Genomic DNA, 23,423 nt, shown 5'->3' with positions numbered 1-23,423 from the left:
TGGAACTAGAGAGAGTGCAGAGAAGAGCCACCAAATTAATAAAGGGGATGGACATTCTAACTTATGAGGAGAGGCTAGCTATATTGGATTTATTTACATTAGAAAAGAGGCGTCTAAGAGGGGATATGATAACTATATACAAATATATTCAGGGACAATACAAGGAGCTTTCAAAAGAACTATTCATCCCACGGGCAGTACAAAGGACTCGGGCCATCCCTTAAGGTTGGAGGAAAGGAAATTTCACCAGCAACAAAGGAAAGGGTTCTTTACAGTAAGGGCAGTTAAAATGTGGAATTCATTACCCATGGAGACTGTGATGGCAGATACAATAGATTTGTTCAAAAAAAGGTTGGACATCTTTTTAGATGGGAAAGGTATACAGGGATATACCAAATAAGTATATATGGGAAGGATGTTGATCCAGGGATTAATCCGATTGCCAATTCTTGGAGTCAGGAAGGAATTAATTTTTCCCCTTAATGGGGTTTTTTGTTTGCCTTCCTCTGGATCAATAAGTAAGTATAAATATAGAATTAAATATCTGTTGTCTGAATTTAGCATAGGTTGAACTTGATGGACGTACGTCTTTTTTCAACCTCATCTATTATGTAACTATGTATGTAATGGTGCAGCGCCTCCATCTCTGAGCCCCAGGAATACGGGTGGAATCCTTCCAGAGAGTCCCCCCCCCCCCCTCGGGGATGAGAGATTCCAGTCTCACACTGTATATCTTTAAAAGCAGCCGCAGCTCTTTATTCACAGCAGCAGAATAGCAGCAACAAGACTATATATCAGGTACAGGGTGTCTTCCTCCACACAGGACTGCTCTCCCTCAGGATGGTCTCTGTGTCCCTGCCACCACCCCAGGTCAAGGGCACCCAGGGTGGGGCTAGCTCTTCCCTCGCCCCCTAAACAGGGTGAGAGGAATTGGTCCACCTCCCTAACTAAGGTTGCATCAGCTCTACTCAGAGGCTGATGGCTCCCCTTCTCCAACGGCCAATTGACATAGGCTCTCTCTGTCACCCTGGGCCAGCCAGGTGACAGACTCAGCAGACTCTAACTCTGGACTGAACTCTTAACTCTGACACACACTTCTACTAAATAGGAAGTGCACTGCTCTTTATGATATTGGCAGGCACTGCCCCTGTGTCTCTGCCTACCACACAGGGTCAGGTACCAATTTCAGGAATGTCCCGTTATTAGCGTAAACACAACAGAGTTCCATGAATCTAGCATTAAGACTGTAAGCTCTGCAGGCCAGGGATTTCCTTTCCTATTGTCTGATTTTGTTTGTTGCACTTATTGTACTATAATTCTCTGTACTGTATTGCCTCTCTTTAAAGCGCTATATAAATAAATATTTACATACATAATATATCTTAATGCATCTTAAGACACCTTAGAGTTCCCTCTATAAGACACTTTATGGTCCACTCAAGTGAATAGTCTGTAAGTAGGGTGACCATTCGTCCCGGTTTTGCCGGGACAGTCCCGGTTTTTTCTGCCCTGTCCCGAATTTAGCGCCGTCCCGGTTATGTCCCGATTTTTGTCCCTGGTCCCGGTATTGCGGGGCAGCGGCGGTGAGGAGAATGCGGCGGCCGGTAAGTATTTTCTATGTGTGTGTGTGAATGCTGCCGGGGAGACTGAATGAAGGAGAATGCCGGGGGCGGGACTTAGAATGCCGGCCGGCCCGCAGGGGATTGGTTGCAGGCAGGTCAGAGGAAGCCGGGGGCGGGACTTCCGCTTTGTGCAGAGCACAAGTGTCTTCCCGCTCCCGGCTCCTCTGTTCGCGGTGAGTGTCCCCTTTCTGTCCCGGGTCCCAGCCAGGGGGGGTAATAGGAGGTGGTAGCGGGGGTGCGCCTACCTTTGTACCACCTTGTACCTTTGCCCCCCTGGCGCTCCCACCATTGCCCCCCCGGCGCTCCCACCATTGCCCCATCGGCACTCCCACCTTTGCCCCCCGGCGCTCCCACCTTTGCCCCATCGGCACTCCCACCTTTGCCCCCCGGCGCTCCCACCTTTGCCCCCCCCCCCCGGCGCTCACAGCTTTGCCCCCCGGCGCTCCCACCTTTGCCCCTCCGGCGCTCACAGCTTTGTGTGTGTGTGTGTGTGTGTGTGTGTGTGTATGTGTATCAGTGTGTGTGTGTGTGTGTGTGTGTGTATGTGTATCAGTGTGTGTGTGTGTGTGTGTGTGTATGTGTATCAGTGTGTGTGTGTGTGTGTGCATGTGTATCTGTGTGTGTGTATTTGTGTGTGTGTGTGTGTGTGTGTGTGTGTATGTGTATCTCTGTGTGTTTGTGTATCTGTGTGTGTGTGTGTGTGTATCTGTGTGTGTGTGTATCTGTGTGTATCTGTGTGTGTGTGTGTGTGTGTCAGTGTGTGTGTGTGTGTGTATCAGTGTGTGTGTGTGTGTGTGTGTGTGTTTCAGTGTGTGTGTGTTTCAGTGTGTGTGTGTGTTTCAGTGTGTGTGTGTGTGTGTGTGAATCAGTGGGTCTGTGTGTGTGTGAATCAGTGGGTGTGTGTGTGTGTGTGTGTGAATCAGTGGGTGTGTGTGTGTGTGTGTGTGTGTGTGTGTGTGTGTGTGTGTGTGTGTGTGTGAATCAGTGTGTGTGTGAATCAGTGTGTGTGTGTGTGTGTGTGTGTGTGTGTGTGTGTGTGTGTGTGTGTGTGTGTGTGTGTGTATTAGTGGGTGGGTGTGTGTGTGTGTGTGTGTGTGTATCAGTGTGTCTGTATCTGTGTGTGTGTGTATTGTATTCTATTGTATGTCTTTATTTATATAGCGCCATTAGTGTACATAGCGCTTCACAGTAGTAATACATGTGGTAATCAAATAAATAACAGATAATATAAAAAACATATCATGGGAATAAGTGCTTTAGACATAAAAGTAACATTTCGGAAGAGGAGTCCCTGCCCCGAGGAGCTTACAGTCTAATTGGTAGGTAGGGAGAACGTACAGAGACAGTAGGAGGGAGTTCTGGTAAGTGCGTCTGCAGGGGGTCAAGCATTATGTATCGTGTTTAGAATATCCACAGTGCTATTCATATGCTTCTTTAAGCAAGTGTGTCTTAAGGTGGGTCTTAAAGGTGGATAGAGAGGGTGCTAGTCGGGTACTGAGGGGAAGGGCATTCCAGAGATGTGGGGCAGTCAGTGAAAAAGGTTTAAGGCGGGAGAGGGCTTTAGATACAAAGGGGGTAGAAAGAAGACATCCTTGAGAAGAACGCAAGAGTCTGGATGGTGCATACCGAGAAATTAGGGATGAGATGTAAGGAGGGGCAGAAGAATGTAAAGCTTTAAAAGTGAGGAGAAGAATGGAGTGTGAGATGCGGGATTTGATCGGAAGCCAGGAGAGGGATTTCATGAGGGGAGATGCTGAGACAGATCTAGGAAAGAGTAGAGTGATTCTGGCAACAGCATTTAGGATAGATTGTAGGGGAGACAGGTGAGAGGCAGGAAGGCCGGACAGCAGGAGGTTACAGTAATCAAGACAGGAGAGAATGAGGGCCTGAGTCAGAGTTTTAGCAGTCGAACAACAGAGGAAAGGGCGTATCTTAGTTATATTGCGGAGGAAAAAGCGACAAGTTTTAGAAATGTTTTGAATGTGAGGGGCGAATGTGAGAGAGGAGTCGAACGTGACCCCTAGGCAGCGTGCTTGGGCTACTGGGTGAATGATTGTAGTTCCAACAGTAATGTGGAAGGAGGTATTAGGGCCAGGTTTGGGAGGAAGTATGAGGAGCTCTGTTTTAGCCATGTTGAGTTTAAGGCGTCGGAGGGCCATCCAGGATGATATAGCAGAGAGACATTCAGAAACTTTGGTTTGTACAGCAGGTGTAAGGTCAGGTGTTGAAAAGTATATTTGTGTGTCGTCAGCATAGAGGGGATAATTAAACCCAAAAGATGTTATTAGGTCACCTAGAGAGAGTGTGTACAGAGAAAAGAGAAGAGGTCCCAGGACAGAGCCCTGGGGTACCCCCACAGAGAGATCAATAGAGGAGGAGGAGGTGTTAGCAGAAGAGACACTAAAAGTACGATGGGAGAGGTAGGATGAGATCCAGGATAGAGCTTTGTTCCGAATACCTAGAGTATGGAGAATGTGGAGGAGAAGAGGGTGGTCCACGGTGTCAAATGCTGCAGAGAGGTCGAGTAATATGAGCAGAGTGTAATGACCTCTGTCTTTGGCAGCATGGAGCTCGTCAGTTATTTTAGTGAGGGTTGTTTCCGTGGAGTGAGCAGTGCGGAAGCCAGATTGTAGAGGGTCTAGGAGAGAATAAGTGTTGAGAAAATGGAGCAAGCGAGAGAATACAAGACGTTCAAGTAGTTTAGAGGCAAAAGGCAGGAGGGAGACAGGTCGATAGTTAGAAAGACAGGTAGGGTCAAGCTTGCTGTTTTTGAGTAATGGTATGACTGTTGCATGTTTGAAGGAGGATGGAAAGGTTCCAGAGCAGAGGGAGGAGTTAAAAATGTGTGTAAGCGTAGGGATTATAGTAGGAGCTAGAGGTTTTAGGAGATGGGAGGGAATGGGGTCAAGAGGGCAAGTGGTAGAGGGAGAAGAGGAGATCAACAGCGACACATCCTCCTCTGAGACAGTGGAAAAAGACTCAAGGAAGGCAGGAGGAGAGTTAGGAAGAGGTGTAGGATGGGGGGAAGAAACAGGGGATGTTCTGCCGTATGGATTCCACCTTTTCCTTAAAATAGTCTGCAAAGTCCTGAGCGGAGATGGAGGAAGGAGAGGCAGCTGAGGGTGGTTTGAGTAGAGTATCAAAGACAGAGAACAGTCGGCATGGGTTAGACTTGTGCATGTTATTAGTGCAGAAAAGTAGGCTTGTTTAGCTTGCGAGAGGGCAGAGTTGAAACAGGATAGCATAAATTTGTAGTGAAGGAAGTCTGCGAGAGTGTGAGACTTCCTCCAGAGGCGTTCAGAGGAACGAGTGGAGGAACGCAGCATGCGCGTGTGGGAATTTAGCCAGGGTCTAGGGTTAGAAGGGCGAGGGCGGCAGAGAGAAAGCGGGGCATGTAGATCAAGAGATGAGGACAAGACAGAGTTGTACTTTCTGACCAGGTTGTCAGGGTCTGTAGCAGAGCTGAGAGAGGAGAGGGAGGAGTGTAAAGTGGACTCAAAGTCAGGTAAGTGAATAGAGCGCAGGTTTCTGCAGAACCGGGGGGTAGATGGAGGTGGAGAAGGGGAGAAGCGAGATAAAGAGAATGAGATGAGATGATGGTCAGAGAGAGGAAAAGGGGAAATGGAGAAATCAGAGAGAGAGAAGTTTTTAGTGAAAACCAGGTCTAAGTAGTGGCCATCCTTGTGGGTGCTGGCTGCAGTCCACTGTTGAAGGCCAAAAGAAGAGGTAAGAGAAAGAAAGCGGGAAGCCCAAGAGAGAGAGGGGTCATCAATGTGGCAATTGAAGTCCCCAAGGAGAAGAACAGGGGAGTCTGAGGAGAGAAAGAAAGAGAGCCAGGATTCAAAGTGAGAGAGAAAGGCAGAAGGGGGATAAGTAGAGGTAGGTGGGCGATAGATGACCGCCACATGAACAGGGAGAGGAGAGAAGATCTGGACAGTGTGAGCCTCAAAGGAGGGAAAAGCAAGAGAGGGGGGAATAGGAAGGGTTCGGTAACGGCAGACAGAGGAGAGCAGGAGCCCCACGCCTCCACCCCTGCCATCAGGGCGCGGTGTGTGTTTGTGTATCAGTGTGTCTGTATCTGTGTGTGTGTGTGTGTGTATCAGTGTGGCTTTTTTGGCGATAAGCTGGTGATAAGTGGCTTATCGCTGCTTACTGCATGAGGGCCTTAGGGAGGATTTGTTCCTTTAAAGTACACCTAGTTTGGCATAGGATTTGGATGTCAGGGTATCAATGTGCAACCCAAATGTTAAATGGGAGTTGAATGATCAGATATTTCAAACAAGTAACAGGGGCTAGGATGGTTTTAGAGCTGGTTTTTATCTGAAGCTCTGTCATTGGTAGCTTTAGCAATTTAGCTCTGGTCCCAAATACCATTGTTACAGTCTTGTCAGTGTTTAAAATCAGTTTGTTTTGGGAAATCCAGTTTCAAGTCTCAAAAATCAGATTGAAGTACGTGTTCAAGGTCAGAGAGGCGAGGGCTGCGTGCATATAGGATAAGATCTAAGGCCTCTCACAATAACCCGTTAGGAATATTAATTCCTCATCTATCCGACATAAGTATAAAATATAGTCTACCAAGACCCCTAATACAGAGTTACCCACCTTATACGGGAGCAGCTGCCAGACGAGTATAGTAAATGTATCTTATTTCTTTTGCCACTGGAGGGCAGCGTGGAGTTACATGGAGTGGCGCCCGTAAGGACGACGTGCCAGTTAGGCGGAAGGAGAAGCGCACACACTTTTATGTGAAACGGATATATTTGGGGAGGGATTTAGGAGTCTGAGTAAGAAAATTAACCATTTAAATATGTACAGATTTAATCCCACTTTTGGAAATTAGGGATGTTGCCTAAAAGTTTGAGAATGCATAAAGTGCCACCCATGGGCTTTAATGAAGCAGCATTTGTGGGCTAAATGGAACAGCATTCTGTATAAAGGTATTTTGGACTCGATATAAATAATTGATGCCAAAAACTAATATTAAGTAAATTGAGAATGGAAAAATCTTCAACACAAACGTACAGAATGTGATATTCTGAGAGATCTTACAGATGTTATCAAATCCCACAATGAATATATAGAAAATGTCTGTATAGAACGAGTCAAACAAGAATATGCCAATAAAACGTTTAATTGGGAGATACAGGGGCCACAATTCAGGTCATTTAGCTGAAAGAAGAGAAGCCGGTCAGCCGGTAGAGCAGGTCAGCCGGTCAGCCAGTAGAGCAGGTCAGCAGGTCAGCCAGAAGAGCAGGTCAGCCGGTCAGCCGGTAGAGCAGGTCAGCCGGTCAGCTCTGAGATCAGCATTACTTATATCCCCTAAACGTTGTCCCCTGCATGTAATGCTGCAGAACAGCCTACACTGCATATACTGTACATGAGATACTTAACCCTTTCTTTTCGCTCGACTAATCTGAATGATTTGCTAATTGGTTTGTAATTAGAGAGATATTTGTAGCAGAATCCCATGTATGTTATTTTTACCTTTTTAGATACCGTTTTGTGTAATAAAATATATGAGATCAGAGGGGCTTCCTGTTTGCACTCGTGTTTTGGCAGAAGTGTATATGTGACCCTATAAATCTCCCTCACACCTGGGCTTGGCAGCGTGACACTAGTGCAGCGTCCTGGGGAAGAATCACTGAGCTGTTAGCAATAGATACAACGGATAGAAAAGACACTACACATAGGTTTGATTATAGAGAGTATTTTATTGAAATAATGAATCTCTTTGCTGGGAGGGGCCTGCAGCACATTGCAGAGCGATATAGTAACACGCAGAGCAATGCATTGCAGGCCCCTCCGGCAGCAAAGGGGTGAAGACCAATGCAGGGTGTATAAAGATCTCACTGATAATTCATGCACAAAGTGCAGTTTGTTGCTGTGATCCAGAGGAAGGCGAAACATAACCCCTGCTGTGCAATGGGGGAAAAAAATTCCTTCCTGACCCCATTAAATGGCGATCGGATGGTCCCTGGATCACTGCGCAGTGAGATCAGATGGAGCAGCACAGATCAGCGTTGTTATACACAGGGGCACACTCAGTATATAGAGATGCGGGTGATGGGGCCCTTGTGCCCCTGTGTATAACTCACCTGCTCCCCCATCCCCCTGCATATCTATCCCATTCACCCCTTTTCCTCCCGCATACCTCGCAGGGCCGGCCGGCCATTAGGCGGTCGCCTAGCGCGCAGAGGTCCTAGGGGCGCATTAATAATCATTATTATTTTTTCCTCTTATTATTTCTAATTTATTTATCTTTTTTTTTTGGAAATTATTATTCTTTTTTTTATCCAGTATTTTGGCGCCCTTTTATTTTTATTTTGCGTCGCGCTGGGGTGCGGTTACACCCCCTGCAGCCCCGATATCTACGCCACTGTTTATTTTATTATTTTATTTATCTTATTATTTTTTATACAACTGGGGCACAAATTTTAAGTTTCGCCTCGGGCGCATGAAACCCGTGCTCCGGCCCTGCTCCTTGTTCTCTCTCACCCTCTCACACCCAATATCCCTATCTCCCTCTAGTACCTGCCCCTCCCGCAGCCTTCCTGATCTTATCTGCCTCTCCTGCGGTCAAACCAACTTCTCAGGGCCCCTAGAATACCCCTGTATCTACGCCCTGGCTCCTCTGCTACCTGCTCCTGGCTTCTTCTCCGCCTAAAAAAGGTGAAGCAGCAGATCCGTCCACACCTCTCGTATTCTCCTTCGCCATGGCCCACCTCGTCGCCAGACTTGACATCCGCTTCGTCGTCTGCCTCATCGGCCGCCTTGTAGCCCACCTCTTCGCACCACTTGACGCCCGCTTTGTCGTATGCCTCATCGTCCACCTCGTAGCCCGCCTCGTCGTCTGGTGGCACAAAGGGCACCACCTTTGTGCGTGTCCTGATCTGCAGGAGACATGAAGTGTTTGTAACCAGGGACAGTGATACTCTGTATCGCAAGAGCTCCTGTGCCACCTATACCCCCTCCCCAATACCACGTTATACCGCCCTCCACAGGGCAAATACCCGTTGTACCCACCTCCCCAGGCCCAGTACCCAGTTATACACCCCTCCCCAGGCCCAATACCCTGTTATACACCCCTCCCAAGGCCCAGTACCCTGTTATACACCCCTCTCCAGGCCCAGTACCCTGTTATACCCACCTCACCAGGCCCAGTACCCTGTTATACACCCCTCCCCAGGCCCAGTACCCTGTTATACACCCCTCCCCAGGCCCAGTACCCTGTTATATACCCCTCCCCAGGCCCAGTACCCTGTTATACACCCCTCCCCAGGCCCAGTACCCTGTTATACGCCCCTCCCCAGGCCCAGTACCCGTTATACCCACCTCACCAGGCCCAGTACCCGTTATACCCACCTCACCAGGTCCAGTACCCATTATATACCCCTCCCCAGAACTCCGTTATACGTCCCTCCCCAGGATCCTTTACACACACCCTCCCCAGACGCAGGACCCCCTACGGTGGAGGTGTAATGTCACATGGGTAGTGGAAGGTTTCCCAGAGAAGGTGTCCATGTGTCACAGCTGTTTCATCACCTTGGGTGAGAAGTCTCCCTACTCTCTGCATTTCCTTTCCCTCTCCTGTCAGTCTCTCTTTCCCCCTTTAATCTTACCTCTTTTATTTATCTCTGTCCCTCCTTATTTTTGTTTCTATGTATTTATCTCCCCCCCCCCCCCCCATGTAAGGCCTGGGACATAGAGGGTTCAGCCACGCTGAGCCGCGCTCCTGCTCTGCCTCGCCTGCTGAAAATGGTGCTTTTTTTCTGTCCTTGCAGGCGAGGCAGTGAGCGCGCTCTGGGGGCGGGGTGGAGGCCGAGCAGAGGCAGAGCGGAGGCGTGTCAGGAGGCGGAGCGGGAAGCGGGGCTAGTCCCCACTCCCATTGGATGGGAGCGGTCACGTGACCGCTTCTTCGCTTCCCCGAGCGGCAAATTTGAAACTTGCCTGTCTCGGCAAAGTTTCTGAGCCTCTGCACGCATGAGCACGCATGCGGAGGGGGAAACTATAGCCGCGCTGATGACAGTTGCAGGGGGTTTGTGAATCTGCTCAGCGCGGCTCAGCCCACCTCAGCGAGCTTGAACTTACTAATAGGCCCAGGCCTAATAGGGGCACAAACCTCAGATCTGAGTGTGTGGGGTTCTCTGTGTCTGGAGAGACCCCTAAATGTTCTCTCTTTGTTTGGGGAGACCCCTAAATATTCCCCAGTGTAGCTCGTTTCAAAATAACCCAGAAAAGTAGCCTTGAGCCCTCGGTGACCGGGCGCTATGACCAGAGGGACTAGGCTCTCCCTTACCTGTGAGTGTGGACTACGTCCCCTCCGGCCTTCCCCCCCCCCCCCCTCTGGCAGTGACGTGACACAGCCGGGGGAAGGGCCAGGGAGGTTAGAATTAGACAGAGGCACGGGGTCAGTCTACGCCCTGCCATGGGAGTCCCGCCCACCCTGCCCTTTATTGTGAATACTGGTAAATATGTTGGTTGTACGTGTTTAAAAGAAAAAAAAGAATAAATAAACAATGAAAATGAATAACAGAAATAAAATAAAAGGTGGCTGGGAGTGGCGAGTGGGCGCGGCTCATTTACACGTGCGTTCCTGGGCCCATTCTCGCCAGACAGGCGGGGCCCGGCTAGGGGGGAGTTACGGGCCATTGGATCGGGTACCTTTGGCCTTTACCCAATGAGCGAGCACTCTGGCAGGGGGTTGGCACTAATTAGGTTAATTGAAGTTTTACTAAAAAGCAGCGGCCGCCAGACCTCGTGTTTGTGGTTATTTGTGTATTGGTTATGGTGGGGTTTGGGAAGCCAAGGGAAGGGGGGGAAGGAGAGGGGGTCTCACAGTCTCCGAGGTCAAGTTTCTATTTATCAAAAATACATTGAGTTACCTCTGGTTTCCAGGCATGTCCTGGGGGAGTTATCACAGAGACACAGAAGCGTCGCTGAGTTTGGTGAGTAACTCCCTTAACCTCTCAGCAGTTGAATTCCCCCTTGGCGCTAACACGTTAAAAACAAGCGTTGCTATTTCTTTGCATGAAGTTGCAGGTAATTGGAAGAGTTACACAGTGACGGCTATTTCATCACTCGAAACGGTCTTTTCGGTATTGTTCTCGGTCTTATTTCCAGCTTCACATCGGGTATCCATATCCATTCTTCGCCTCTGATCTGTATGCAGGACAATGCTTTAAAGCTGCAGTTCAGTCAATATCCTGCATGTGTGTTTTTTTTAATAAATCAGTTCTGTAGTAAGAAAAAATACTTTTAGCATTTTCTGTTTTTAAAAAAACAACTTTGAAAGACCAATTTTCTTGTATTCTATTTTAACAGCCATTTGCTAAGGCACTGCCCCTTCATGTCCTGTCACAAGCCCTGGCACACCCCTTTGTCAGCCCTGCCCTCCCTCTAGCACATGTCAATGCAGGAGTGCTCATGAATATTCATGAGCTTCCACTGAGTGACAGAAGCAGAAGAAAAACAGATCCCTTCACTAATTATGTCACCAAATTTCACCTATCAATACATGGAGAACGAATTGACCTGCAGCTATACAGTTCTTTAGGTAATTAGAGATTGCACACATGAAACTATTGAAGTAAAAAAAAAAAAAAAAAAAAGACTGAACTGCAGCTTTAATAGGGCCTCTTTGGACTTGAATGTTTTGGTTATTGAGGAGGTGGGAGAACAACTTAGCCACACAAGGAAGGATATACTCAAAGTGGAAATCCTCATTGAACAGTCTAGCCCTGGTACGGACGTTGTACAATCATTGGATAGTCTTAAGACCAAGCTGGAAAAAAATTAAAAGTGATCTTATTCACTTTAAGAAGTTGAAATTCAAAAAAGTTGTTAATGACTATAAAGATGGAAGAGTATACCCGTGGCTGAAGCAAGACCCCAAACAACGCAAGAACCAAAGAAGGAGAGCACCCCAGGGAGTCCAAGAAGTCCACACCAGTGACTCTGAAGCCCATTCCTCAACAGAACGTCAGAGAGGCTAAAGTCCGGCCCCTTTTTTAGGCCAATCCAAGGACAAGGAGAAAGGAAAAGGAAAATTAGACGCGGGGGCCAGGGGAAAGGGAAGATCACCCTATCCCCTACGTACAATGGAGCAGAAATGAGTATGGACACCTTGGTTGTTAATCTGTCTGATTACACTCTTAATCAATGTGAAATGTCTGTCTTAGCTAGGGGGCCCTCATATGTACCTACTACATTGTTTAATGATTTTGATTTGGAGGTTGACCTATTTAAATTTGAACGTGTATTAAACCTTAAATCATTTTTTCTAACATGTCTACAGAATCGGTGCATTCCAATATCCAACCAGGGACAGGTAATCCTATGAACAACAAGGGACATTTAATTTGGCCACTGACCAGCAAGGGACAGATAATTCGGCTTCTTATCAAGGTACCAAAATGTGCAAGCTCAAATCCACTTTTGTCCCGCCATTTAAAAATCAATCAGTCAGCACATATATACGACTGGTTAAGGGGGACTTTGCAAGGTACAAAAAAAACAAACATAGGGCTACATACAATATGTCTGTTCAGGAAAAGGAAGCATTAAAAATGTTGACTAATAATAATGAGATTATTATTAAGCGTGCGGACAAGGGGGGTGCCCTAGTAGTGCAGAATTACTCAGATTATAAGGCTGAAACCATCAGACAACTGAGTGACGTTAACTGCTACATTAAATTGGATAGGGACCCTACCTTTAACTATGCGAGAGAAATTAAGGAAATTATCCAAATGGGGGTTAATAACCGGTGGATAACAGAGCCTGAATCTGAGTTTCTAACTATGTTGCATCCTAAATGCCCTATTTTCTATACCTTGCCCAAAATACACAAGAATTTAAACAATACCCCGGGGCGGCCTATTATAGCTGCTATTAATTCATTAAATCAACCCCTTGCAAAATTTGTAGACACATTTCTACAACCTATAGCACAGACAGCCAACTCATACATCAAAGACACGTTTGATTTCCTTGACAAATTAAAAAACTCACCTGGTGATGGGACTAATCATATTCTGGTTAGTTTAGATGTGTCTAGCCTTTATACAATAATCCCCCATGTTGAAGGTCTTGAGATAATCACGGCCACCCTCATTCGCCATTATAGTGATACTGTTCCAATTGAATACATTATGCTCATTTTACATTTCATTCTCTATAAAAATTATTTTAGATTTGAGAGTGATTTCTTCCTGCAGATTAAGGGGACAGCAATGGGCAGTAATATGGCCCCTGCTTACGCCAACATATACATGACACATTTCGAAGAGCAGTACATCTACAAATCAGACTTTTTAGTGCATATTAAAAGCTATTACAGATATATTGATGATGTTTTTCATATGGACAGGTACGGAGGATCAGCTGTTATCTTTTTTTTAGTATCTTAATGGTCTCCATTCACCGGTCCTCCTCACTAATACATGGAGTACACAGCAACTCTCTTTTTTAGATGTCCTCATTACACAGACTAATGGGGAGTTACATACTGATCTTTTTAGAAAGGATACAGACAGAAATGCAATTTTAAGGGCAGATAGCCATCATCCTCCTTCTCTTATTGATGCATTACCTTTTTCACAGAAAGTCCAGGTCTGCAAAATCACGAGCAGGAAGGATCATATTGAACCAGCTATTGGAGAACTACGTGGTAGATTCCTGGCTAGGGGATATCTTCCTGCGTATATCCTCCTGCTGTGTTAGACCGGGCACTGGATAAAGAGGTAAGTGCTACCAAAAATAAGAAGGAGGACGGGCTTGTATGTACCACTATATACAGTCAAGCTGGTGGTTTTATTAAATCTACCATTCTTAAACACTGGCATATTCTGCAAAATGATGATATATTATCTAAAAGTTGCTGTGTACCACCAATGGTGGCATTCAAAAGAGGGAGAAATCTGGCGGATAGCCTGATACATGCAGATAATGAGGGTAACTACAGAACTCCTCATTTTCTGGAGGGTGGCAGACCGGGTAACTTTAGATGCATGAGCTGCTCGGTCTGTAACAGTCTGACTACCGGTAGTCAATTCAGTCACCCCCAAAGCGGGAGGATCATAAAAATCAAAAATAGAATCACATGTAGATCTGAATATGTAGTGTACGTAATAAAGTGTCCATGTGGTCTTCTTTATGTGTGTAAGACCATAAGAATGTTAAAAACAAGGTTCATTGAACATAAAAGTGTAATTCGAAAAGGTACGGATCCCTCTATTCTTGTGCAACACTGTGTGGAACACAATCATAATGTTGCCTCTTTACGCATCATGGGTATTGAGACAGTAGCACCTAGACAAGGCACTCCAGATAGGGAGACTTTCTTATTGAGACGTGAAGCATTCTGGATACATGCTTTAAATACCAGCAACGGTATGGGTCTTAATGAGCAACAGAATTTAAAATGCTTCCTTAATAGAAGGTAATTTTTTGTCTTTCTACAGGCATATTTGATCTTGCACCATCCATGGACTCTGCACTTACCAATTGGGAAGATTATCCTTTTTGTGTGTTTTTTTCCCTTCTTTTTTTCCCCTCCCTCCCTCCCCCTTCCCCTCCCTCCCCCTTCCCCTCCCTCCCCCTTCCCCATCCTCCCTTCCCCTTCCCCTCCCCCACCCCTGGTTGTGTGTACCCATTTCTGACCTAGGTATACACACTAGTATATTCTAAATACTGATGTACTGCATATTCTTATGTGTAATTTCACTGTAACTTTGCAGGATTATACTGATGTCATCAGCAGTATACAGTCACATGTTTTTAATAGTATATTGCTGTATTAGTTTTGTGCACATATGCTTTATTAATATTTTGGTGTGTGGTTTATTTACACTTTCAGGATGATTTATAGGAGTGTCTCACTCCTCCCTGCTCTGACACTGATCCCATGGCGACGGATACATCTTTGTCCAGCCCTGTGAGTACAGTCTTGATTGGTGCACGCCCGCCCGCCCCCCCTTTCCCCGCCCCCTGACTGCCGGGTCACGCTGACGTCATCATGGGGGAGTGTTCAGTCTGGGGAGAGGTGTGGCTGTGGCTGCAGTCCTCCAAGACAGCTCTATGCTGTATTGCCAGGGATTTAGACCTAGACGTCTGACGTCACTAGGGGGCGCCATATGGTAGCTCTGACGTCATCAGGTGGGCGTCAACATCCTGGTTATGTGGCAGAGCGGGGAGGGGTGAGTATCAGGGGGGTGGTATATATTGTGACTGTTTCTTGTGTTTGTAGCCTTCACCTTGACTGCCGAAACGTTGGACTTTATGGCATATTAAACCTCCTTTGAGTAAGACCGTGTGCCTGCTTCTTCTTCTTTGTCCGGCTACAGGAAGGGTCAGGAGACAGGGAGGACAGAGGCAGGTGAACCCCATCTGGCTCCGGCCTTGCCTGTCCCTACGAATACAAACATACAACCCCTCACTGAATAACATAGCCCTAATCCCATGTAATAATCCTGGGTGTAAACAAAATAATGGTTTTATGAATATTGTAATGGTTTATTAGGGACCTAGGAGGTGGCCAGATGGGCTGTTATGTGTATTTTTGTTTATTGTGGGTAGCGGGGGTGGGTGAATGGGGTATTGGCCCCAAGGATGGGTGTTTAGGCCTACCGGGTGGGGGGGTAGCGGGAGGGGTTGACCCCTTCATTACCTTAGCGGTATTAACCGCTAAGTTAAAGAAGAGGTTAAGTCATCCCGCAACCCCCTGGCAAGGCCTAAACACCCACCCAGGGCCAAATACCACCTTCACCCACCCCCGCTACCCGCAATAAGCCTGGCACGGGTATATAACCCCTTCATTGCCTTGGCGGTAATGAAGTTGCCTGTAAATGCATTTTTTATGCATGGGATTCATGCCGAGGGTCTCTGGTGCTGATATTAATGGATATCAGCTCTGGGACACATGCATTTTATTTTCATCGCAGCTTCACCCCACCTTCTTGCCAACTTTTGTGGCTGGACAATTTGGAGAAGAAACAGCAATTTTAAAGTGGCGATCAGCCGCAATAAGCAGATCAGGGCTTAAAGAATTGAGCGTGTTTGAAAAACTGGCGATCAGTGCCGAAAAGTGGCTTATCACCGCGCGTCTGCCGATTTTATTTATTTATTTTCCGGCAACAAAAAAAACGGTTATTTTTGCTCTAATCGCCAGCTTCTCTGGGCTTACTGAATCGCTGTAGGCGATTACTGCATGAGGGCCTTAGGGAGGATTTGTTCCTGTAAAGTACACCTAGTTTGGCATAGGATTTGGATGTCAGGGTATCAATGTGCAACCCAAATGTTAAATGGGAGTTGAACTATATGCCCAGATATTTCAAACCTGTAACGGGCTAGGATGGTATTAGAGTTGGTTTTTATCTGAAGCTCTGTCATTGGCAGCTTTAGCAATTTAGCTCTGGTCCCAAATACTATTGTTACAGTCTTGTCAGTGTTTAAAATCAGTTTGTTTTAAGAAATCCAGTTTCAAGTCTCAAAAAATCAGATTGAAGTATGTGTTCAAGGTCAGAGAGGCGAGGGCTGCGTGCATATAGGATAAGATCTAAGGCCTCTCACAATAACCCGTTAGGAATATTAATTCCTCATCTATCCGACATAAGTATAAAATATACTTTACCAAGACCCCTAATACAGAGTTACCCACCTTATACGGGAGCAGCTGCCAGACGAGTATAGTAAATGTATCTTATTTCTTTTGCCACTGGAGGGCAGCGTGGAGTTGCAAGGAGTGGCGCCCGTAAGGACGACGTGCCAGTTAGACGGAAGGAGAAGCGCACACACTTTTATGTGAAACGGATATATTTGGGGAGGGATTTAGGAGTCTGAGTAAGAAAATTAACCATTTAAATATGCACAGATTTAATCCCACTTTTGTAAATTAGGGATGTTGCCTAAAAGTTTGAGAATGCATCAAGTGCCACCCCTGGGCTTTAATGAAGCAGCATTTGTGGGCTAAAGGGAGCAGCATTCTGTATAAAGGTATTTTGGGCTCGATATAAATAATTGAAGCCAAAATCTAATATTAAGTAAATTGAGAATGGAAAAATCTTCAACACAAACGTACAGAATGTGATATTCTGAGAGATCTTACAGATGTTATCAAAACCCACAATGAATATATAGAAAATGTCTGTATAGAACGAGTCAAACAAGAATACGCCAATAAACATTTAATTGGGAGATACAGAGGCCACAATTCAGGTCATTTAGCTGAAAGAAGGGAAGCCAGTCAGCCGGTAGAGCAGGTCAGCCGGTCAGCCAGTAGAGCAGGTCAGCAGGTCAGCCAGTAGAGCAGGTCAGCCGGTAGAGCAGGTCAGCCGGTCAGCTCTGAGATCAGCATTACTTATATCCCCTAAACGTTGTCCCCTGCATGTAATGCGCAGAACAGCCTACACTGCATATACTGTACATGAGATACTTAACCCTTTCTTTTCGCTCGACTCTAACCTGAATGATTTGCTAATTGGTTTGTAATTAGAGAGATATTTGTAGCAGAATCCCATGTATGTTCTTTTTACCTTTTTAGATACCATTTTGTGTAATAAAAGATATGACAGATCAGAGGGGCTTCCTGTTTGCACTAGTGTTTTGGCAGAAGTGTATATGTGACCCTATAAATCTCCCTCACACCCGGGCTTGGCAGCGTGACACTAGTGCAGCGTCCTGGGGAAGAATCACTGAGCTGTTAGCAATAGATACAACGGATAGAAAAGACACTACACATAGGTTTGATTAAAGAGAGTATTTTATTGAAATAATGAATCTCTTTGCTGGGAGGGGCCTGCAGCACATTGCAGAGCGATATAGTAACACGCAGAGCAATGCATTGCAGGCCCCTCCGGCAGCAAAGGGGTGAAGACCAATGCAGGGTGTATAAAGATCTCACTGATAATTCATGCACAAAGGGCAGTTTGTTGCTGTGATCCAGAGGAAGGCGAAACATAACCCCTGCTGTGCAATGGGGGAAAAAATTCCTTCCTGACCCCATTAAATGGCGATCGGATGGTCCCTGGATCACTGCGCAGTGAGATCAGATGGAGCAGCACAGATCAGCGTTGTTATACACAGGGGCACACTCAGTATATAGAGATGCAGGTGATGGGGCCCTTGTGCCCCTGTGTATAACTCACCTGCTCCCCCATCCCCCTGCATATCTATCCCATTCACCCCTTTTCCTCCCGCATACCTCGCAGGGCCGGCCGGCCATTAGGCGGTCGTCTAGCGCGCAGAGGTCCTAGGGGCGCATTAATAATCATTATTATTTTTTCCTCTTATTATTTTATTTATTTATCTTTTTTTTAAAATTATTATTCTTTTTTTTATCCAGTATTTTGGCGCCCTTTTATTTTTATTTTGCGTCGCGCTGGGTTGCGGTCGCACCCCCTGCAGCCCCGATATCTACGCCACTGTTTATTTTATTATTTTATTTATCTTATTATTTTTTATACAACTGGGGCACAAATTTTAAGTTTCGCCTCGGGCGCATGAAACCCGTGCTCTGGCCCTGCTCCTTGTTCTCTCTCACCCTCTCACGCCCAATATCCCTATCTCCCTCTAGTACCTGCCCCTCCCTCAGCCTTCCTGATCTTATCTGCCTCTCCTGCGGTCAAACCAACTTCTCAGGGCCCCTAGAATACCCCTGTATCTACGCCCTGGCTCCTCTGCTACCTGCTCCTGGCTTCTTCTCCGCCTAAAAAAGGTGAAGCAGCAGATCTGTCCGCACCTCTCGTATTCTCCTACCTGCTCCCGGGGTCTTCTCCTCCGCCTAAAAAAGGTGAAGCAGCAGATCCGGCCACACCTGTCGTATGCTCCTTGGTCATCGTACACCACGTCTGCGTCATCGGCCGCCTTGTAGCCCACCTCGTCGTCTGGTGGCACAAAGGGCACCACCTTCGTGCGTGTCCTGATCTGCAGGAGACATGAAGTGTTTGTAACCAGGGGCAGTGATACTCTGTATCGCAAGAGCTCCTGTGCCACTTATACCCCATCCCCAATACCACGTTATACCGCCCTCCACAGGGCAAATACCCGTTATACCCACCTCCCCAGGCCCAGTACCCAGTTATACAACCCTCCCAAGGCCCAGTACCCTGTTATACGCCCCTCCCCAGGCCCAGTACTCGTTATACCCACCTCACCAGGCCCAGTACCCGTTATACCCACCTCACCAGGCCCAGTACCCATTATATACCCCTCCCCAGAAGGTCATGTTTCTATTTATCATAAATACATTGAGTTACCTCTGGTTTTCAGGCATGTCCTGGGGGAGTTATCACAGAGACACAGAAACGTCGCTGAGTTTGGGTTAGTAACTCCCTTAACCTCTCAGCAGTTGAATTCCCCATTAGGCGCTTAGCACGTTAAAAACAAGCGTTGCTATTTCTCTGCATGAAGTTGCAGGTAATTGGAAGAGTTACACAGTGACGGCTATTTCATCACTCACCTTCTTCCCCCGAAACGGTCTTTTCTGTCTTATTTCCGGCTTCACATCGGATATCCATATCCATTCTTGGCCTCTGATCTGTATGCAGGACAATGCTTTAAGACAGGGTTGCACAACCTTTTCCCCCTGCTCCCCCCTCCACCTTCCCCACCTTGTCTCCGACGTTCTGATGTAACGACGTCATGTGATATCACGTTGCTATGGCAATGCCACATCATGTGACGCCACGTTGCTGTCGCCAGAAGCCACCGGAGACAAGGAAAGGGAACTTACAGAGGCCTTGCGCGCGATCTCCGGCATTTAATTTAAATGCTGTGGGGAAGAGCGAGGGGCCTCTGTAAGCGCCGAGCCCCTCCTCCCAAGAAAATGTTGTGCCCCTCGATTTGCGCACCCCTGCTTTAAGAGATATTCTGGGACCCTCCAACTCCTCCATCGGACCCTTCCTCATATTGACTGACCTTGCAGTGCTCTGCACTGACTTGCACTGACCTGCTATGGTGCCTCTCAAAATACCATGCTAACTCATTCTGAACATACATGTGTCCTTTCTACATGTTACTCAGCTTGTATGGGCCACAGACAGCTTTCCCGGGGTCCAGGACTAGTTTCCACCGGAGACACTCACCCATGGGTCGGCGACTTTGCGAGAACCCACCCCCCGCAACCTGTTTTCTCTTGCACTGCCATAGACAACAACATTTCGGCCTGCTGGTCTTTCTCAGGTAAAGTGGCACCGGTAAAAGTATCACTTCTTATTGGTTTTTTTTGGTGTGCAGCAAATCCCCATCATTTTTGCGTTCTCTTGCTCTGCCCCAATCTGACACACCACCTTGCTCTCTCACCCCCCTCTTAGACTCCCCCGTCACCCTTTCCTTCCTCAAAGGATGTCCTTTAATCAGATCTTACCCAAATTGTCTCCATCTCCCTTGGAAATGTTCTGTCTTTAAGCTGTGCGGCTCCTCTTGATCCGAACTTTCTTAGCTGACCCCTTTAGGTTTCGGCTCCGAGGGTCTAAAAAATAAGCGACTCCGAAAAGATGTGAAATATGGGTCCTAATGGGGCACTGAGGGGGAGACTTAAATACTAGTAAATATAATCTACTGTGCTAACAAATATAATCTATTAACTAAGAAATATAACTTATTAAACTAAGAAATATAATTTATTAAACTAAGAAATATAACTTATTAAACTAAGAAATATAACTTATTAAACTAAGAAATATATTTTATTAAACTAAGAAATATAACTTATTAAACTAAGAAATATAACTTATTAAACTAAGAAATATAACTTATTAAACTAAGAAATATAACTTATTAAACTTAGAAATATAATCTATTAAACTAAATAAATATCTATTAAACTAAATAAATATCTATTCAACTAAATAAATATAATCTATTTAAAAACAATACAATAAAAAGCTGGAGAAATGATACGTCAACCAAGTCACAGATGTGATGCCAATGAGCGTTGAACTCCTTGCAGATCCACCGTCAGCTGGTTGTGGCAGAAAGTGGTGACATACAGTAGAACAGAGTGGTTGAGCTGTAACCACGGCAGTCAGGTCAGAAATCAACACAATATTTTTTGAAATTTAGAATGAGAATGTTCTGTATGTCACATTCTGGGCTCAGACTCTGAGCCCTGTCACATGTTAGCAGCTTGTGATAATAGAAAGTATCCATATACTGGGATGTGATAAGAAATGTGATAAGGGGGGGGGGGCGCGAGCACCGGCAGGGGGGCGAGCTGCAAAAGTTTGTGCTCCCCTGGTATAACCAATAAATAATATAGCTGATATAGCAATTTGGTTGTGGCTAGAGAGAGATTATAATGGCAGTGAGAATTAGTGGTCAGAATTAATAACAGTGCAATTACTAAAAAGTAGCTGTAATAAAATAATAATAAACACTATGCCTAAACACAATAAAAGTCCAGAAACCTAGCTCTAATAGCTATGTTATAACTCAATCATAAAAGGATCCAATTCGGGCGTCCTCTGGAGCCCTGGCAGCTCTCTTCAGGGAAACAACCACCTCCTCGATAGATATCTAAACAAAAAAAAAGAAGAGAAAGCGCCCGCTCCATGTGTAAATTCGGTTTAACAATTTCATTTCCTGGACAAGATAAAAATAGCAAACTCACAAACGCCCGTTTGGTAAAAGCATTGTGTGAGACAGGCTCGGGCTCCGTGGTAATCCGGAGGTCACTCCGCAGCTCCAGACTTTGGACGATGACCGGGAAACTCGATAGGCTGCGCCCCTCGCAGTGTGGTCTTCCAGCAATCTGTGGTATGTTGTGGTTCCACTGTAAATCCGGTGTCTCGTCTTGGTCGCGTACCAACTTCCCTTCCGGCGTCAGGACGTATAGTGTGGCAATAGCAACGAGAAGAAAGTACTGAGGTGGGGTTGGATCCTCCTCGGTTATTTCTTGTTTTATTAATAAATAATTTACTATATTTTAATCTCTGGTGCGCATTGTGTGCATTTTTCTTCTTGTCTGCACAGTGCTTCAGATGCTGCATGTGAAAAAATGCCGGTGGATCGGAATGTGAGGTAGGGAAGTGACGTCCGCGCCGGAACGTTATTGCCACGCCTCCAAATATTTATTGCCACGCCCCCAATCGCACCCGCTGCATACCCTGCAAAGCCATAAAAAAGCTCAGGCTTCAGCAAGTGTATTGCAGCGTGTGTGCCTTCCCTCCGTCTGAAATACTATAGACGCAGCCTTATCGACGCTTACTAAATAGGCCCGTGTCTCTCTCTCTCTCTCTCTCTCTCTGTGTCTCTGTCTCTCTCTGTGTGTCTCTGTCTCTCTCTGTGTGTCTCTGTCTCTCTCTGTGTGTCTCTCTGTGTCTCTGTCTCTCTCTCTGTGTCTCTGTCTCTCTCTGTGTGTCTCTGTTTCTCTCTGTGTCTCTGTGTGTCTCTGTCAAAAGAACATTTCAGTATTGCCAAAGCGTGAGTAAAAGGGGGTGTGGGACAATGATTACACGAATACTAGGGGGTACGGTACTGTATAATGGTTATACAGTACATTACTTTTGTCTCTCTCTCTCTCTCTGTGTCTGTCTCTCTCTCTCTCTGTGTCTCTCTCTCCCTATGTCCCTCTCTCTGTCTCTCTCATTCTCTGTCTCTCTCTCTCTGTGTCTCTCTCTCATTCTCTGTCTCTCTCTCATTCTCTGTCTCTCATTCTCTGTCTCTCATTCTCTGTCTCTCTCTCATTCTCTGTCTCTCTCTCATTCTCTGTCTCTCTCTCTCATCCCTGTATGATAGGTATGTTCCAACTCTATTTTTTGCTCTTCTTTTCCGTTTGAGAGGAGGGAGTCCCTCACCTCTTCAGCCACACACCAGGAACGCTGGATTGCTTTCAGACGCTCGGAGAGGCGGATACAGTTGTGGATTGCAGGCACTGATTTATCTGGTAAGTACCGCAAACATGCTTGAACAAGGGCCGTAGACATTTTATTTGATGGTTTAGATTATCATTGTCTGTGGTTGTTAGTTATTGGTATTAGAGATTTTTGATGTTGTTACGAATCAAATACATTTTGAAGTAGTAATCCCCTCCGAACTGGGCATTCCTGGCCAATAATGCCCTGGCTGTAAGAGTTGAAGGGCCCAAGCAAAGCCCCCACCTCTATACACACTAACACTGCAGGGGCATCAGAGTGTCTTGTTGTCATGGCAACGGGGGGTGTCACGTGATGTAATTTGTTTAATAAATAATTTTTTAAGGTGTCCCGGTTTTTCATTTTCGAAATCTGGTCACCCTATTGATCAAGCAGAAAAAGTGAAGAAACAATTGTAGTTTTGCTAATGGACGTCATTTTGGCATATCATTCGCTTTGAGGATACCCATTAATATGAAGAAAAATAACATCGATTCCCAATGTAGCCCCCCTTCCCTGGGCCAATCGCAGATCGGGCCCCCCTCCTCTGTACTAGGGTCTGGCTACGTGTCTGAGTGTGGTGCATACCTGCTGGCAACAGGGGGGCCTGAGTCTCCCGCGATGGTATGGGGGATGACAGGATCAGGTTTCTGGGGTGAATGCCTCCGTCTTATCAGAGCAGGATGAAATTTCTCTTCAGAAGGACTTGGAGAGACTGGAAACGTGGGCAGGTAAATGGCAAATGAGGTTTAATACAGATAAATATAAGGTTATGCATTTGGGATGCAAGAATAAAAAGGCGACTTACAAATTAAATGGAGATATATTGGGGGAATCCTTGATGGAGAAGGATTTAGGGGTGCTTGTAGACAGCAGGCTTAGCAATAGTGCCCAATGTCATGCAGTAGCTGCAAAGGCAAACAAGATCTTATCTTGCATCAAACGGGCAATT

The 23,423-nt window shown here is 46.2% G+C and overlaps 1 long non-coding RNA gene across 3 annotated transcripts in view; it reads left to right on the top strand.

Annotated features, from left to right (window-relative positions):
- The window catches only part of LOC142483755 (uncharacterized), a 32,122-nt gene extending 16,924 nt beyond the window's left edge, over positions 1-15,198 (top strand). For 2 of the 3 annotated variants that reach the window (XR_012797466.1, XR_012797465.1), the window contains 3 exons: positions 11,917-12,026; positions 13,224-13,363; positions 14,084-15,198. This is a non-coding gene — a long non-coding RNA (uncharacterized LOC142483755). The remainder of the gene's footprint in view (positions 1-11,916; positions 12,027-13,223; positions 13,364-14,083) is intronic. The other variant, XR_012797467.1, reaches the window with a different exon arrangement.
- The last annotated feature ends 8,225 nt before the right edge of the window (positions 15,199-23,423 follow it).

This window comes from Ascaphus truei, unplaced genomic scaffold, assembly GCF_040206685.1.
Source record: "Ascaphus truei isolate aAscTru1 unplaced genomic scaffold, aAscTru1.hap1 HAP1_SCAFFOLD_364, whole genome shotgun sequence".
Lineage (NCBI taxonomy): Eukaryota > Metazoa > Chordata > Amphibia > Anura > Ascaphidae > Ascaphus > Ascaphus truei.
The sequence above is the reverse complement of the archived record's forward strand: the minus strand, read 5'-3'. Positions and strand labels throughout refer to the sequence as shown.